The sequence below is a fragment of the Capsicum annuum genome, chromosome 5, assembly GCF_002878395.1.
Source record: "Capsicum annuum cultivar UCD-10X-F1 chromosome 5, UCD10Xv1.1, whole genome shotgun sequence".
Classification (NCBI taxonomy): Eukaryota; Viridiplantae; Streptophyta; class Magnoliopsida; order Solanales; family Solanaceae; genus Capsicum; species Capsicum annuum.
The window spans coordinates 322,803-335,655 of NC_061115.1; the positions used below are offsets into that span (position 1 = coordinate 322,803).

Here is a 12,853-nt window from a genome sequence, read left to right on the forward strand (position 1 = left end):
AAAAAAAAAAGAAGAAAACAAAAAAAATATGAGAAAAGGAAAAAAAAGAAAATGAAAAAAGAAATAATAAATAAATAAATGAAAAATGAAAAAGGAAAAAAAAAAGAAGAGAAGTAGAAGAGAGAAACTAAAGTGGAAAGAAAAAATGGAAAGAAAAAGAAATTAAAATAAAAAAAAGATAAAAAAATAAAAAAAACTAACAAGAAAAAATAGTTAGAGATATAAGAGAATGATATTTTGAAATTTTGAAGATCATGGAAATAATAATCTTCATATTTGAGTTTGATTTGGAAAAGAAATCTACTAATTTAGATAAGAGTAATTTATGAGATAATTATTTCTTATTTAACTCAACTAATTTGAGTAAAACAAGGGCAGTAAATCTTGTTGTATATGTATAGCAACAGTTTACTTAAATACAAAATACAATTTGCTAATTTTTGTAATTATGAAACTGTTACAATAAAAGTTACAATTAAGGCTCTATAGTTACTATTTCTAAAATTTTTCTATCTATCAACCCTGTCCTAATCTAATTGGGCTTTCGGCCCATCTTCACCGGTCCTAAACTATCTTTTTGGACCTTTTGGCCCATAATCAACTTCATCTGTATTAATTTACAACTTTGACTTCGAGGCCTAAATGAATGAATAAATAAGTAATTAGATGGATAATGATAAATAAAGCGATAAAAGAAATGAGACTTTTTATGTCTCTTAGCTACTTTAAAAATGGACTTTAACCCCATTTCCTCTCATCGGTGACAACTTCTTTCTCCAATAATCAGGCTAGTTTGATAGGCTCGAGGGGATGACTCGAAATGGAAATGGGCCACATTGGCCCACTGTCGAAATGCACATGAGAAGAGTCCATTTTGGACTCAACATTTTATATGTTAAACAAAGAAGAAAAGGAGAAAGATTAGAATCCATCCAACGAGTATTCATTTAACAACTAATATTATAGAGTAAGAACACATTCATCAAAATGAATCACTTGGGTTAAATAAGAGCCTAGAAAATTAACGTTCCTAATCATCCAAAAGGAGACATAAAGACTGAAATTTCTAAGAAATAAGAAATAAGGACTATAATTTCTAAAGATCAAACATGGTTGCTTCAAACTCTTTCAATGTATTAATGAGATCAAAATTCCAAAAGAAATCAAAAGATGGACATTTAGGATGCAACAAGATGCAATCGTTTTGGCAAGCCGAACTCATATGCAATTTGAGGGTAATAACAAATTTCAAAGATTCTCACATTTTAACTTAAATAAAAAGAAAAATTACACTTTAGGGCATAGAGACAACTTAAAAATAAAGACGAAGAAAAGCAGAACACCAAAGTTGAAACAAACGTTTTAGCACATAGAGAAACATTCACATATTGTTATTTAACAGTATAAGAGTGAACTAGAGCGAACTTCATAAAAATGCACAATTTTTTTGATTTAGCTCAACATAAACGCTTAGATTAAACTTTCGACTAAGAAACTCAAATTCTAAAGCGAGTTTAGATAGTGCCTTAGAAAAGACAAATTAACTGACTAAGATTATTCCTCCTCCTTCCTCTCTTTTGAGAGTTCAAAGGAAACTTCGCTCAAGGAGCACTTAGGAGTGATCCGACTATACATCAAAGAGGAAAAGTTGCACAACTAAAGCAATTTTTCAAAGAACTAAAAATGAATCTGAATTAAAACAACAAAATCAAAACCACAACAAGAAATGATTAATCCACAAATAAAGGGATCTTTAGGTTGAAATTTTTCGCTTGTAGACCGACTCCATCTTTTTCATTGACATTAAGGGTCAAGGAACACTTAGGAGCGATCCGACTATACATCAAAGAGAAAAACTTGCAGAAATAAAGCAATTTTTCAAAGAACTAAAAATGAAACTGAATTAAAACAACTAAATCGAAACCATAACGAGCAATGATTAAGCCACAAACAAAGGGATCTTTGGGTTGACATTTTTCGCTTGTAAATCGACTCCATCTTTTCCATTGACATTCTCAAGAGCGATCCGACGATGCATCAAAGAGGAAAACTTTCACAACTAAAATAATTTTGGAAAGAACTAAAAATGAACCCAAGTTAAATTAATAAAATCGAAACCACAACAAGCAACGATTAAGCCACAAACAAAGGGATCTTCGGATTGAAATTTTTGGCTTATAAACCGACTTCATCTTTTTCATTGACATTAAGGGTCAAGGAACACTTAGGAGCGATACGACTATACATCAAAGAGGAAAACTTGCATAGCTAGAGCAATTGTCCACAGAACTGAAAATAAAATCGAACTAAAACAACAAAATCTAAACCACGACGAGCAACAATTAGTCCACAAACAACATACTAGAATAAAAAAATAAAGTTTTTGCACTAGATTGACAAAACTAAGTGAAATTACAACCCACAAACATAACTGTCACACCCCTTTTTCAACCAAAAGATTATATTAAAGTTTGAAAGGGTTTTTGTTATTAAAGTGATAAAAGATAAAAGTTTGTTTCGAAAAAGGATTGTTTACGTTTTTTATTCAGAGTCGTCACTTGGTATAAATCGGGTGTGCCAAGTCACCCATGGATATCTTTTCCAAAACAATTTGACTCTTTAAACTGGTTTGCGAATAGAGATTCCAGCTAAGGAATTTTGTTGACTGAGGGGAAGGTGTTAGGCACCCTTCGATCCCGTGATTTGACCACGGTCGCTTGGTGGAGCATATCGGCTAATTTGACACTATGAATATATAAACCACACAAAAAAAATCTATCAAACAAACAAACAAAACAAATCCAAAAATATAATGTCCAGTCCAATTATTACAACCCGAAATAAAAAATGCAAAAATGTAAACCTACGCTAACCTACACTAGTCCTAAACTGCGCTCCAATGCTTTACCCGATGCCTCGGAACTTCGTCACGAACGTCCTCCGAGTACAAAATGCCTCGGGGCATTCCCCGATGAATAAGCACAAATATCTCGGGGGCATTCCCAGGCCAAATGATACATTTGATCCAAAAACCATAAAACCAAGCCATTCAATAGACATTTTCAACATTCAACAATCCACGAGTTCTAAATTTTCCTACCCAAGCCTACTATTTGCCTACGCTTTTGACGGTCTTATCATGATACTACCGAATTCATCAACATCAATGAATAAAAAATAAATTAACACTTGTTTTTTTATCAATTTCTCAATTCCGCCCCAAATTTTCTTTTAACACCAAATTTCCACAATTCACAATTTCTATTTTTCAACAATCTACAATCTCTTTTCAACGAAATTAAGCAACAAGACAATATCAAAATAACAATTCATTACTAATCAAGATCAAACAACACACAAAATTCCATCCAATATATCATATTCTATCAACAATGAAATAAAAGAGGAAAAGAGTAGAAATGGACCTCAACGATGATTTTATTTCAAATACCAGTCAATCAAAAAGGCAAATCTGCGTGCTGAAGAACCCTGAATCAGCCTTGAAGAATACCACAACTACGAACCAGAATCCAACTCGGTAATCAAGAAATTAAAGCCTAAAACTGATCACGAAGAATAGATCGAGAAAAATGGGACCCTAAATTTCAAACCAGTAACGAAGTACGATTAACCCAAATCAAGAAACACAGCAGAACACAACCCGTACGTGAAACTATCACAAAAATGGGTTAAAAATAGGGCTGATTTTAGTAAAAATCCACTGCTGGTTCATGCTTTCATCGAATTTTAGTGTTTTACAACCAGGTCTACCTAGAAATCTAAGAAAACGAGGATATTTTGGATTCTGGGACTGAACCGATTGAAATGAAGAGTTAAAAATCAATTCCGATGAGATTTTACCAGAATTCCAAAGAAAGATAACCAATCTCTCAAATCCTCTTCATTCTTGATTTCTCGCTCAATGTATGTGTTCGCCAGATCTGTGCGTGTCTGTTGGGAACCCAAAATGGAAAAGAATCAAGAACCCCCTCCCCCCAAGTTGTCTGCGTATGTATTTTTAATGGAAATTGTATGTGTTGTATGTTTGTAGATATATGAAGATGATGGCTTCCCTATGAGTGCCTCTTCTCTGTTCTTCTCTATTTTTGTATTCAAAATGAATCCGAGAATGGAAAAGAGAATGAAATCTTGGGAAAAATAGAGTGGGTCCCTCCTCCCTTTTTAATTCCTTTTTTTTATCTCTGTATATATTTCAATTCCAAGAATGGAAACAAAATGTAATGGGGGGTCATGTGGGGTAGGGGTGAGGTGTCCTATTTTGATTGGGTAGATTGTTAGGATAAGATAAAATTAGTTAGGGGTTGTTATTTTTGTCATTTTGTGGAGGGATTATTACATAGTTGAGGGTACATTGTAGGATAAGGTAAAAATGAGTAGAAGTGATATTGGGTAGGGACAAAATTAGGTGTCTACATCATGCCCCCTTTGAATGTAAACACGAAGTGTTTTCAGACAAAGAAGTAAACGGCGAGACCAAATTTTCATTTGACCATTATTTAAGGAAAGAAACAGCAGGAAGAAGAGCAAACGGATCTTGACTTAGGATATCCTACCTACCCAAGTTATGAAGGAATCAATTGACACACATCTCACAGGATTAGAAGGAAATGGACTATACCGAGGTGGAGAGTCGAGTGAGGTTCCATTGAGGTTCCGTTCTGCGGCTCTGTCATTACATCAAAATGAAAATTACAAGTTAAAACATAAATGAAATTACAAAATCCTATCTCTACAGCTTCTATTGGACTCTTGACTTAAGTTTCATCACCCTATTCTTCAGGCGGGCTCCAGACTTGCAATTCCATCACTTGTTTCTTGGTCTTCAATTGCTTCACCTTGTTGCTTAACTTTCTATTTATTCGTCCTGTGCTTCGGGCGGGCTTCTGACTTGCCATTTCATCACCCTGTTCCTCAGGCGGGCTCCTGACTTGTAATTTTCTCGACTTATTCACTGCTTTCAGTTTCTTCACCCTGTTCTCCAGGTGCGCTCCTGACTTGCTATTTTTAAATCTGTTGACTTTCAACTTATTTGCCTGCTCTTCAGGCGGGATCATGATTTTCAGTTTCATCAACTTTCAATTTCATCACCCTGTTATTCAGGCGGACTCCTGACCTTCAATTTTATTACCCTATTCTTCAGGCGGGCTCCTGACTTTCAATTTCATCACCCTATTCATCAGGCGAGCTCCTGAAATCAAAATCAAAACTAGAATGAAAATTAATCAAAATCAAAACTAAAACTAAAACTATCCCACACAAAGATTATATAAGGCAGTATTTCATTTTTGAAAGCGTGGTCCTATTTTTCAGGAGGGATCCAAATAGAAAGTAAAATTCCATTTTTCAGGAGGGTCCTGAACAAAAGTAAAATCCCATTTTTCAGGAGGATCCTGAACAGAAAGTGAAATCCCATTTTTCAGAAGGGTTCTGAACATAAAGTGAAATCCCATTTTTCAGGAGGGTCCTGAACAGAAAGTAAAATCAAATTTTTTAGAAGGATCCTGAGCATAAAGTAAAATCCTATTTTTCAGGAGGGTCCAGAACAGAAAATAAAATTCCATTTTCTGGAGGGTCTTGAACATAAAGTGAAATCCCATTTTTCAAGAGGGTCCTGAACAGAAAGTAAAATCTAATTTTTCAGGAGGGTCCTGAACATAAAGTGAAATCTCATTATTCAGGAGGGTCCTGAACAGAAAGTAAAATCCCATTTTTTAGGAGGGTCCTGAGCAAAAGTAACATACCATTTTTCAGGAGGGTTTTGAACAAAAGTAAAATCTCATTTTTTAGGAGGGTCCTGAACAAAAGTAAAATCTCATTTTTCAGAAGGGTCCTGAACAGATAGTAAAATCCCATTTTTTAGGAGGGTCCTAAATAGAAACTAAAATCCCATTTTTCAGGAGGTCCTCAACAGAAAGTAAAATTTCATTTTTTGGAAGGGTCCTGAACAGAAAGTAAAATTCCATTTTCCAGGAGGGTCCTGGATAGAAACTTAAATCTTATTTTTCAGGAGGGTCCTGAACAGAAAGTATAATCTAAATTTTCAGGAGGGCCCTGAACATAAAGTGAAATCTCATTTTTCAGAAGGGTCCTGAACAGAAAGTAAAATCCCATTTTTTAGGAGGGTCCTGAACAAAAGTAAAATTCCATTTTTCAGGAGAGTCCTAAACAAAAGTAAAATCCCATTTTCAGGAGGGTCTTGAACTAAAAGTAAAAACCCATTTTCTAGGATGATCCTAAACAGAAAGTAAAGTCTCATTTTTCAGGAGGGTCCTGAACAAAAGTAAAATCATATTTTTCAGGAGGGTCCTGATCATAAAGTAAAATTCCATTTGTAGGAGGGTCCTGAACAGAAAGTAAATTCTCATTTTTCAGGAGGGTCCTAAACAAAAGTAAAATCCCATTTTCCTGAAGGGTCCTGAAAAGAAAGCAAAATTCCATTTTTCAGGAGGGTCCTGAACAAAAACTAAAGTCCCATTTTTCAGGAGGATCCTGGACAGAAAGTAAAGTCTCATTTTTTAGGAGAGTCCTGAACAAAAGTAAAATCCCATTTTTTAGATGGGTCCTGAATAGAAAGTAAAGTTCGATTTTTCAGGAGAGTCCTAAATCTAAAGTAAAGTCCTATTTTCTAGGAGGGTCCTGAACAAAATGTAAAATACCATTTTCTAGGAGGGTCCTGGACTGAAACTAAAGTTTTATTTTCTAGGAGGGTCCTGAACAAAAGTAAAATCCTATTTTTCTGGAGGGTCCTGAACAGAAAGTAAAATCTCATTTTCCAGAAGGGTCCTGAACAGAAAGTGAAATCCCCTTTTTCAGGAGGGTCCTGAGCAGAAAGTGAAATCCTTTTTTCAGGAGCGTCTTGAATAGAAAATAAAATTGTATTTTTCAGGAGCGTCCTGAACATAAAGTGAAGTCCCATTTTTTAGGAGTGTTCTGAATAGGAAGTAAAATCTCATTTTTCAGGAGGGTCCTGAACATAAAGTGAAATCCCATTTTTCAGGAGGGTCCTGAACAGAAAGTGAAATCCCATTTTTCAGGAGCGTCCTGAATAAAAAATAAAATTCCATTTTTCAGAAGGGTCCTAAACATAAAGTGAAGTCCCTTTTTTCAGGAGGGTCCTGAACAGAAAGTAAAATCCCATTTTTCAAGAGGAACGTGAACATAAAGTGAAATCCCGTTTTTCAGGAGGGTCCTGAAAAGAAATTAAAATTCCATTTTTTAGGAGGGTCCTAAACAAAAGTAAAATCTCATTTTTTAGGAGGGGCTTGAACATAAAGTAAAATCCCATTTTTCAGGTGGGTCTTGAACAGAAAGTAAAGTCTCATTTTTCAGGAGGGTCCTAAATAGAAAGTAAAGTCCCATTTTTTAGGAGGGTTCTGAATATAAAGTAAAATTCCATTTTTGAGGAAGGTTTTGAACAGAAAGTAAAATCCTATTTTTTAGGAGGGTCCTGAATAGAAACTTAAATCCCATTTTTTAGGAGGGTACTAAACAGAATGTAAAATCCCATTTTTCAGGAGGGTCCTGAACAGAAAGTAAAATCTCATTTTTCAGAAGGGTCTTGAACAGAAAGTAAAATCCTATTTTTCAGGAGGGTGATGAACAAATGTTAAATCTCATTTTTTCGGAGGGTCCTGAACCAAAGTAAAATCTCATTTTTCAGGAGGGTCCTGAACAGAAAGTGAAATCTTATTTTTCAGGAGGGTCCTGAACAGAAAGTAAAATACTATTTTTCAGGAGGGTCCTGAACATAAAGTAAAATCTCATTTTTAAGGTGGGTCCTGAACAAAAAGTAAAATCTCATTTTTATGGAGGGTCCTGAACATAAAGTGAAATCTCATTTTTCTGGAGGGTTCTGAACAGAAAGTATAATCCCATTTTTCAGGAGGGTCCTGAACAAAAGTAAAATCCCATTTTCCTGAAGGGTCCTGAACAGAAAGCAAAATTCCATTTTTCAGGAGGGTCCTGAACAGAAAGTAAAGTCCCATTTTTTGGAGAGTCTTGAACAGAAAGTAAAATCCCATTTTTTAGGAGGGTCCTGAACAAAAGTAAAATCCTATTTTCCTAGAGGGTCCTGAACAGAAAGCAAAATTCTGTTTTTCAGGAGGGTCCTGAACAGAAAGTAAAGTCCAATTTTTCAGGAGAGTCCTAAATAGAAAGTAAAGTCCTATTTTCTGGGAGGGTCCTGAACAAAAAGTAAAATTCCATTTTCTAGGAGGGTCCTGGACTGAAAGTAAAGTCTCATTTTCTAGGAGGATCCTGAACAAAAGTAAAATCCTATTTTTCTGGAGGGTCCTGAACAGAAAGTAAAATCCCATTTTTCAGGAGGGTCCTGAACAGAAAGTGATATCCCCTTTTTCAGGAGGGTCCTGAACAAAAATAGAAATCTCTTTTTTCAGGAGTGTCCTGAACAGAAAGTGAAATCCCATTTTTCAGGAGCGTCTTGAATAGAAAATAAAGTTGCATTTTTCAGGAGGGTCCTGAACATAAAGTGAAGTCCCATTTTTTAGGAGGGTCCTGAACAGAAAGTAAAATCTCTTTTTTCAGGAGGGTCCTGAATAGAAAGTGAAATCCCATTTTTCAGGAGCGTCCTGAATAAAAAATAAAATCCCATTTTTCAGGAGGGTCCTAATCATAAAGTGAAGTCCCATTTTTTAGGAGGGACCTGAACAGAAAGTAAAATCCCATTTTTCAAGAGAGTCATAAACATAAAGTAAAATCCCATTTTTCAGGAGGGTCCTGAAAAGAAAGTAAAATTCCATTTTTTAGGAGGGTCCTGAACAAAAGTAAAATCTCATTTTTTAGGAGGGGCTTGAACATTTTAAATTGAACAAGATGATAGACACATCCTTTAGATATCATTTTCTGTGCCCAAAGGTAGGAAACAAGTTGACCTCTGAACGCTGAAATACTACCCTTCCACTAAAGGATAGGTTTATTCGGAAACTAAAAATGGACTATTCTGTTTCTATAGTAGACTATGGCATATCAGGAATGAAGCCAATCAATGCTGAGAATGACATCAAAATCAGTTATCTTTAATTTGACTAAGTCTGCTGAAGTGACTTTCTGAAATATCACAATCGGGTAGTTCCTGTATACCCATTGGGCTATGATGGTTTTACTCGCTGGGGTAGAGATTGAAAAGGGATCTGCTAGGATTTAGGGACTAATTTTGAAATCGACTGCTATATAAGGAGTAACAAAAGATAAAGAAGCTCCTGGATCTAGCAAAGCGTAAACATGCACATGAAAGATCTATAACGTACCGGTAACCACATCAGGAGAATTTTCTTGATCTTATCAGGACTGAAGAATAGAGATGATTTAGGGGTTGCCCACTAGTAGTACTGGTGGTGACACCCTACTTATTTTGGTGACTGGACTGAGCTGAGAAGCGATTCTGTTGACCCTGAGGACCTGGCTGAGGACAGTCTCTAACTCTGTGGCCTGGCTTGCCACATCCGAAGAAAATACCATTGCCAGCTCTGTAAATACCTTGATGGTGCTTGCCACAAGTTTGGCAAAGAGGATATGTGCGGGCATTGCTAACACTACCCTGGGACTTAGAGCCTAGCGCTTTATCTCTATTACCCTTCCTGAACTTAGGAATTGGAGCACTGGCTGAAGAAGGGGATGGAACTGATGACTTAGGACAAAATTGGGAACAGTTTCCTTTTTCTAATTTAGGCTGAGCAAAGTTGAAAATACCTGTCTTCGCTCTCTTATTCTGCTTCTCCCTCTGCTTAATCTTCTACTCCTCTATCTGCTGAGTATGAGTCATAAGCATAGCTAAAGACATGTCACTGTTCATTATAGTAGATCTGCACTCATTTAACATGCTATCATTTACCCCTGAAGCGAACTTACTCATCTTGGCTCTGCTATCTGCAACCACAAGAGGGGCATATTTGGCTAATTGCGTAAACTTAAGAGAATACTCTTTCACCGTCATATTGCCCTACCTGAGGTTAATGAATTCTAGCACGTTAGCCTCTCTAAGCTGTTGGGGAAAGAATCTTTCTAAGAATGCAGTGACAAACTCCTCCCATTCTATAGGACCTGCATCATCTGACCTCTTTGACTTCTACTATTGGAACCAAGTATGAGCCATATCTTGCAACTGATATGTATCTAGCTCAGTACTCTCACTAGACGTACCCCCATTATGTCTGTAACCTTTTGCACCTAATATAGGAATTCCTGAGAGTCCTTATCTACCTTATACCCGAGGAAGGACAGAGGATTCATTCAGGTGGAGTCCCAAATCCTAACTGTGGCTGAATTGGCCACTGGTTGGCCAAAATAACTGCTGGACATTTATTTTGAGCGAAAACTGACTGACAAAGAGTAGTGAATGCGGCCCTGAACTCCACATAAGAAACATGATCGCCTAAATGATCTTTGGGATGAGGGGCTGACAAATTTCCATTTCTTATTTTAGGAGGCATATTCTATAGAAGAAATAGAGAAATAGATTGGACTGAGAGATTGACTTGAGATTATACTCACTGGCAGGACATGAATACTAAAAGAGGGGAAACTATTTTGAAAACATCTTATAGCCTCCTGTACATAAATGTGGCGCACAGGACACCCATGCACAAGACTCTACTAGATGTGGCTTTCAGACTTTCTAGGAATCTATTGAACCTTAGGCTCTAATACCAAGTTTTTAACCCCTCAAATCTGAAACCCAGAACGCTACACGGTGCTCATGACCTCGAAGGACCATAATCTAACCCATGATTGATATCTGTACCTATATATTACATAAAATAATGAATAATGTGGAAACATGAACTAAAAGGTCGTAAGGTTCTAAACTGAACATAATTTGAATAACATAACATCTGTGTGGGGTAGTAAAATACCCAAAATAAAACTAAAAATACTAATGTCTGAAACATGATAGTAAAGAAAGCCTCTAATTGACTGAACTATCTGAGTAAGGAGTTGATGGGATATGTCCCCAACTAACTCCAACTAATAAACTAATTAATGAGATAATAGAGAAATAATCATATCCTCGAATGCTAAGGACTCACTTCTAACTCTGACAGCTGAAACTGGAATCTACTACAGATCTGGAAATAGTGTCTCTAAACCTATGGTATAACACACAACAGGACAAATACGTCAGTACTTTGAATATACTGGTATGCATATGAGATAGGCTGAAGGCATAGAGTTCATATGCATGAACAATAATAATAACTGACTAACTATCATGAGCATGAGAATACATGCATAATACATAACAATTGACACTAATACTATGATAACATAATTACTGAATTTGAATATAACTGATAATATGAGTGACTGTATCTGACAGTCCTGAATTTGATTGAGCTATCTGAGTTTCTTACTGTATCTGAGTTGACTGTCTCTGATAGTCTTGAAATCTAAAAAATTATTTAAGTTCTATTACCGAGATTGATTGACTGTATCTGAAAGTCCTGATTTTGTAACATGAAACTGTGGGAAGTAGTTATCTAATCGACATGCCCCTGATACGTCATTATGACTGAGTTGGGGTCCAATCTGTAACCCCAATTGCAAGGGTGTCAATACTGCACCACTAGTAAGGACAAGCTGTGGGTGACCTTCATCTGATAGTGTCCCCTGTATGAGAATGGTAAGGTCCTTATAGGACAGTGTTTATCTACCTCATCAACCCTCATCGACAGTATTGATATCTCAACCTATGCTGGCTATATAGTTTTGGAATGCAAGGATGACTGTAAGAATCACACCCTCATTTGATAGTGTGTGTCCCTATCCTTGGGTTCACTCAGTGCTAATTTCTACTCTCATCTGAATGGACACTGAACATGATTTTCTTAACTGAACGTGAGCTGAATCACTAAATTCTATTGACTGACAGAATACTACTGATATCTAACGACTGACTGAGTTCATGATATCATGGAGAATTTCCTAAGTCATAAGACTGTCTGAAGTCTAAGGATTCATATCTTGACTGAGAGTATCGTGAAGACATGGCATGGCTCTAGGCACACAACTAATGTTTCGGGTACAAGTATCCCCAGGACTCGATAGAAGGAAATGGACAAATAATGACTTGCTTGAACACATAATAATCATCATAATATATTTACTGAAGAATTTCATCAAACATGTGATAGGCATAAGCATGTACATACATTGGAATTTTATGATATCATGCTAATTAGACACTTTTCCTTCATCTAGGCATTTAATCAAACACATGGAAGGCTTAGAATGTGTAAACAACATCATACAACAATTAATTGTCATGATTCAATTCCAATTTAATCATTCAGGGATTTAGTCATAGGATTTCATGAATCTATACCTATACAAATCAACACATATAGAATTTAGCACTCATTCATGGAATACAATTCAAACTCATTATCAACATGAACAAGAGCAGTTAAATCATGAAATTCATAAAAAAATCCATAACTTGAATTTAGAAAAGGGATTCTTGGGGAGTCCATGAATAAACACTATGCACACCCTAGTTCATGATTTCGTGATGATTGATGGTGAAAATTTCTTGGAATTGGATCTTCTATGAAAACCCTAGCTTCTTCTTGAGAGATTTTTATGAGAAGAGAGTGTATTTTTGGTGAAAAGTGGCTGAATCATGTGTTAAAGGGCTTAAATAAGGGTGGGAAGTTGACCCTTTTAACCCTGGATGAGTCATTTAATTTCAATAAAATTTTTCCGAACTAAATCCCTGGCGCGACACGGCACTATCGTGCCATGTCACTGGAATTTGACAATTGGGAAACTGAGGGAAGGCACGAGGCGGAGCCATCGCGTTGCCCCTTCTTTTGCG

The 12,853-nt window shown here is 36.1% G+C and overlaps 1 long non-coding RNA gene across 1 annotated transcript; it reads right to left on the bottom strand.

Annotated features, from left to right (window-relative positions):
• Positions 1 to 3,314: 3,314 nt before the first annotated feature.
• LOC124898648 lies at positions 3,315 to 4,269 on the bottom strand. Its single transcript, XR_007055367.1, has 2 exons — positions 3,862 to 4,269; positions 3,315 to 3,516 (listed from the first exon to the last, which is right to left on the bottom strand). It is a non-coding gene; the product is annotated as an uncharacterized LOC124898648 (long non-coding RNA).
• Between the last annotated feature and the right edge of the window lie 8,584 nt (positions 4,270 to 12,853).